The sequence below is a fragment of the Piliocolobus tephrosceles genome, chromosome 13 (genome assembly GCF_002776525.5).
Source record: "Piliocolobus tephrosceles isolate RC106 chromosome 13, ASM277652v3, whole genome shotgun sequence".
In the NCBI taxonomy this organism is placed as follows: domain Eukaryota; kingdom Metazoa; phylum Chordata; class Mammalia; order Primates; family Cercopithecidae; genus Piliocolobus; species Piliocolobus tephrosceles.
Genome location: NC_045446.1, coordinates 118241109 through 118247449, shown reverse-complemented (window position 1 = coordinate 118247449; position 6341 = coordinate 118241109). Strand labels below are relative to the sequence as shown.

Here is a 6341-nt window from a genome sequence, read left to right as displayed (position 1 = left end):
GCTAGAAAAATTATCCCTTGCCTCAGATTTTATTTAACCAACATATGTAATAGTTTTGATTTAGTTTATCTGTAGATTGAAGGCAAAAACGAGTAGTCACTTATACTGATAAGATGGTTGCTTAGCCAGTGAGAGGGATTTCCTGAGATCACTAGATTTGAATGTATCTGATAAAGCAAGTGTTTTCGTTATTTGTTGAGTCTGCCAGTGGAATTCTGAAGTTGATACAACTTGCTTGTTCTGTGTGCCCATAGCTAGGTAAATGTATGAATTGTTCTCTCTAGCCTCTGACTACTTTAATTTCATCCTTGCACAGGGGCCATGCTCATCTCTGTATCGTTCTGATTTTAGTATATGTGCTGCTGAAGCAAGCACTACTTGGATTTCATTCAGTAGAATCTGCTATGCTGGTAGCCTGTTTTTTTCTTTTTTTTTTTTTTTTGTTGTTGTTACTTACCCCCCCTTGCACAAGAGCACCTTGAGCTCTTTAGTGTTAGAACAGAGTATTTCTGAGTTGGATTTGTGACCTTTTTGACAGAGGAAGCAATGAGACAAAGTGATGTGGCTTATGAATTCAACAGTAAATATTGGGTTGGTGCAATCCTTGTACTTGTAGATATTGTGGGTATTGTATCACTTTATTAATGTGGTTTAAATACCATTGATTTTGGTTCTTCATAGGTTAGGATGGGAAACATTTAGAAGAGAAATTGACTTAATTCCTGATATATAGATTTATTTCATGATTCTGAGATCTTGATATGAAAAGAATCTGTTTAATTTTTCTCATTTATACCACATACATGATTTTATTTTTTGCCTTTGCTTTTTTCATATTCTCTCTATTTTTGATTTATCTTGGTCAGTATAAGAATATTGCCTTCTTTATGCACATTGCCTTCATTTATTTTTGAACATATATTTCCTATTCCTGGTACCTGGATTTTTCAGTTGTTCAATCCTGTGTGTGTATTCAGTAAACATTTTCATTGACTTCTGTGGTATATAGGGTAGAAAAACAGCATCCACCTACTCAAGAGAAGAAACTGTAGCGTGGATCTTTTAATTCATGCTGTTAAGTTCTTTAAAAAGTTTAAAAGTGAATACATTTTTATGTTAGAAAGTTAAAAATATGTAAATAAGTTTAAAGAAGGAAGTAAAAATCATCTGCATTATCTTTGTTATTTAGTTTTCCAGACTTTCTTCTTTGCATGTGTGTATTAAAAATACTATTTTTATTACCAGTGTATATATATGTGTGTATATGTATATGTACGTGTGTATGTATGTGTATGTACACACACACACACACACACACACACATATATATATATAAAAGAGAGAGAGAGACACACACACAGACAGAGAGATAGACAGACAGAGACAGGCTCTTGCCCTGTTGCCCAGGCTGGAGTGTAGTGGCGTGATTGTAGCTCACTGTGGCCTCAAACTCCTGTGCTCAGGCGATCCTCCCACTTCAGCTTCCTGAGTAGCTGAGTCTACAGATGTGCATCACAATGCTTGGCTAATTTTTAAAATTTTTTATAGAGATGGAGTCTCGCTCTGTTGCCATGGTTGGTTTTCAACTCCTGGCCTCAAGGGATCTTCCTGCCTTGACCTCCCAAAGTACTGGAATTACAGGTGTGAGCCACTGCACTTGGCTGTGTTTTTGTTTTTTTGTTTTCATTTAACCACTACATGTAAATGTTGTATTTTAGTGGCTGTTTACTTTTACTAGAAAAATCATCACTGGCTTCGGATTTTATTTAACAATTATATACAGTAGTTTTGATTTATCTGTAGATATAAATAGTAGAATCACACTCTGTAGGGTTTTCTGATTTTTATTTTGGTTACTGATATCAGGCTCTAGGGCAGTGGTTAAAAATTGTCTGGAGGGCTCTAGTTAGGTATACTGTTACAGTATTTTCCTACAATATTTACGTGAGATGATGATTATAGAATGTATAATAACGAAAGGTCAGTGATCCAGTGAAAGCATAGGCTGAGATTATATATTTATTGAAAGCTTTTTTCTAAATTAATAAACATTACATACTTTTCAAACTTGAATACCAGAAAGTATACTTAAATGTTTGCTTATTACAGTGAAAGATACAGGACTCAAAAACAGAAGACTATGTCAGTTGAATTTTGAGAGTTCTCATTCATACAGTTATGAAATTTCCACTTACTGTCACTTATTAAGAACACTGGAAATGACATGTTGAATTGTCTTTTGATCTGATTTTATATGTACTTAACTTTGTAATCCTTGTATTAATGTGATGAAGGAAGAATATGAATTTCTGTTGTAATTGTTAATTTGCCATACTTCACATTCATGGAAGGAATTCAGATAATTAGAAAATAACTTACTGGCTTTATAGGGACTTATTTCTTATTTTTTAGATTAGTACTCTCTTTTTAAGAATAATAAAAATTACAGAGTGATTATGTTTTTTAAAAGCCAGAAATCAAAGATTTTTTTTCAATTTTTCTATAATCACGGTAATGAAAACATTTTATGGTTCAGGGACAATAATGATGACAATGACTATAATTTATTGAGGACTTTGTACTGTGTACTACTATAGTTTCATTATATGCATTGTTTCTATTTTATACATTAACATCATAAGGGTATTTTTTTTCTGTTTTAGAGATTACCAGACTGAGACTCAATTTAAGTTATTTGTTGTATTGGTCCATTTTTATGCTGCTGATAAAGACATACCTGAGATTGGGTAATTTATAAAGAAAAAGAGGTTTAATGAACTCACAGTTCCATGTGGCTGGGGAAGCCTCACAATCTTGGTGGAAGATGAAAGGCATGTCTTATGTGGCAGCAGACAAGAGAAAGAATGAGAACCAAGTGAAAATGGTTTCCCCTTGTAAAACCATGAGATCTTTTGAGACTTATTTACTACCATGAGAAAAGTATGGGGGAAACCACACCCATGATTCAGTTATCACCCACTGGGTTCCTCCCACAACACATGGGAATTATGGGAGTTACCATACAAGATGAGATTTGGGTGGGGACACAGCCAAACCATATCATTCTGCCCCTGGCCCCTCCCAAATCTCGTGTCCTTACATTTCAAACCGGTCATGCCTTCCCAACAGTCCCCCAGTGTCTTAACTAATTTCATCATTAATTCAGAAGTCCACAGTCCAAAGTCTCATTTGAGATGAGGCAAGTCCCTTCTGCCTATGAGCCTGTAAAATCAAAAGAAAGTTAGTTAACCTCCTGGATACAATGGGGGTACAGGCATTGGGTAAATACAGCTGTTCTAAATGGGAGAAATTGGCCAAAATAAAAGGGCTACAGGCCCCATGTAAATCCAAAATCCAGTGGGCCAGTCAAATTTTAAAGCTCCAAAATGATCTCCTTTGACACTGTGTCTCACACCTAGGTCACACTGATGCAAGAGGTCGGTTCCCATGGTCTTGGGCAGCTCTGCCTCTGTAGCTTTGCAGGGTGTACGGCCTGCCTCCTGGCTGCTTTCACAGGCTGGCATTGAGTGTCTGAAGCTTTTCCAGGGTCACAGTGCAAGCAGTTGGTGGATCTACCATTCTGGGGTCTGGAGGACAGTGGTCCTCTTCTCATAGCTCCTCTAGGCAGTGCCCCAGTGGGGGCTGTGCATGGGGTCTTCAACCCCACATTTCCCTTCTGCACTGCCATAGCAGAGGTTCTTCAGGAGGGCCCCGCCCCTGCAGCAAATTTCTGCCTGGACATCTAGGTGTTTTCATACATCATCTGAAATCTAGGTAGAGGTTCCCAAACCTCAGTTCTTAACTTTTGTGCACCTGCAGGCTCAACACCATATGGAAGCAGGCAAGGCTTGGGGCTTGCACCCTCTGAAGCCATGGCCCGAGCTGTATCTTGGCCCCTTTTAGCCACGGCTGGAGCAGCTGGGACGCAGGGCACCAAGTCCCTAGGCTGCACACAGCAGGGGGTCCCTGGGCCTGGCCCATGAACCATTTTTCCTCCTAGGCCTCTGGGCCTGTGATGGGAAGGACTGCCACAAAGATCTCTGACATATCCTGGAGACATTTTCCCCATTGTCTTGGTGATTAACATTAGGCTTCTTGTTACTTATGCAAGTTTCTGCAGCTGGCTTGACTTTCTCCTTGGAAAATGGGTTTTCCTTTTCTATCACATGGTCAGGCTGCTAATTTTCCGAACTTTTATTTTCTGTTTCCCTTATAAAACTGAATGCTTTTAACAGCAACTGTGTCACATCTTGAATGCTTTGCTACTTAGAAAATTCTTCTGCCAGATACCCTAAATCATCTCCCTCAAGTTGAAAGTTCTGCAAATCTCTAGGGCAGGGGCAAAATGCCACCAGTCTCTTTGCTAAAATGTAGCAAGGGTCACCTATACTCTAGTTCCCAACAAGTTCCTCATCTCCATGTGAGACCACCCCAGCCTGGACTTCATTGTCCATGTCATTATCAGCATTTCAGTTGAAGCTATTCAACAAGTCTCTAGGAAGTTCCAAACTTTCCCACATTTTTCTTTTGAGCCCTCCAAACTGTTCCAGCCTCTGCCTGTTAACCAGTTCCATAGTTGCTTCCACATTTTCAGGTATCTTTACAGCAGTGCCCCCACACTACTTGTACCAATTTACTGTATTAGTCTGTTTTCATACTGCTGATAAAGACATACATGAAACTGGGTAATTTATAAAGGAAAGAGGTTTAATTGACTCACAGTTCCATGTGCTTGGGGAGTCCTCACAATTACAGCAGAAGATGAAGGAAGACCAAACGGACATCTTACATGGCAGCCAGCAAAGAGAGCATAAGAACCAAGCGACAGGGGTGCCCCTTATCAAACCATCGGATCTCGTTAGACTTATTCACTAGCATGAGAATACTATAAGAGAAACCACCCCCATGATTCAGTTGTCTCCTACCAGGTCCTTCCCACAACGCATGTGAATTATGGGAGCTACAATTCAAGATGAAATTTGAGTGGGGACACAGCCAGACCTTATGACTTGTCTAAGACCATGCTATTTGTAAATGACAGTTGACATTTGAGTCTAAGCTTGTTTGACTTCAAAATACAGTACCTCCATTTCTATTTTTTCTGGTTTTATAAGAACAGCTATTTGAAAGTGATTTTTGTTCATATATCCTTGCAGTGCTGATGATGTATTTTTAAGATAGCCATTTTAACTTTTTTATAGAAATATCATTTAGCTTTTTTGAACAGTTCAAAGTTAGATCTGCCTTTGAATACATGTGTTTAATGAAGCAAAATCTACTCTAACATGAAATGGTCAATTTTCTATTCAAGTAGACCTTTTCTGTTATGTTTAAAGTTACCTGTAGAGAGTCATGTTAAATTAGTTGGATTTTTTATTTTTGACATTTTAATGAAATAAAATTGCTGTAGTATGCATAAGACTTGTTTCCCCTTTAGATACAGTTGTGAATTAAAGCAAATGTCAATATATAGTGATACAGAATACATCAGCGTTCCATAAGAAGGAAACAGTTGTTTTTTCAAAGTTAATTATTTCAGTGGAGGAAACACCTACAAAAATGATTGTTATAAAAAATCTAAATTTTGAATGAATGCATAGAGAGTATAAAAATGAATAATGATGAATGACATTTTTACATTATATTGTGCTTCATACGTTTGGAGGAAAATCTTCATTTATTGGAAATATTTTAGAAGGATGCTTGCTTAATTTTTGTTTCTGATACAATTATATGATATATACATATAAATTACACAGAACACACATATTCACATTTAGAATACACAATTTTCTGATAAATGTTATATGTATATTATATTCATATATTCATGAAGCAGTCTGTGGACAAAGCTTGGTGCCCAGTTAAGGAGACATTATTGACCCTTTGGCTATGTGCCATGCATTGTATTGAACAGTTTTGAAAAAACAGTTATAATATTATGATGGGAGAACAGGAACAACGAAAGAGGCATCAAGATCTTGGTCCTACTGCTTTGCAGTTGTTTTGCTGTGTGATATCCTGTCCATACCCCTCCCCTGATAGTGAACCCACATGTATACTGCATTCAGCCATGTAGATACAGGTATTGGGTATAGAATTAGATATAGGTCAGCATTTCAGCAGTATCATGGCCCATCCCCCAAAGAAGAGAACATAAAAAAACTATGAGATCAGAGACATCTAGGCTAATGAGTGGAATGTGGACCAAGATGCAAACCATATAGTCTTCCCACAGAAGTAACATTACGTATGGTGTAGTTAGGTTTGGATTTTTGAAAATTATTTGTATTATTTTTGAGATGGAGTCTCACTGTGTCACCCAGGCTGAAGTGCAGTGA

General features: G+C 37.5%; 1 non-coding gene across 1 annotated transcript; it reads right to left on the bottom strand.

Moving 5' to 3' along the window:
• Positions 1-270: 270 nt before the first annotated feature.
• LOC111540373 lies at positions 271-375 on the bottom strand. Its single transcript, XR_002730959.1, has one exon. It is a non-coding gene; the product is annotated as a U6 spliceosomal RNA (small nuclear RNA).
• Between the last annotated feature and the right edge of the window lie 5966 nt (positions 376-6341).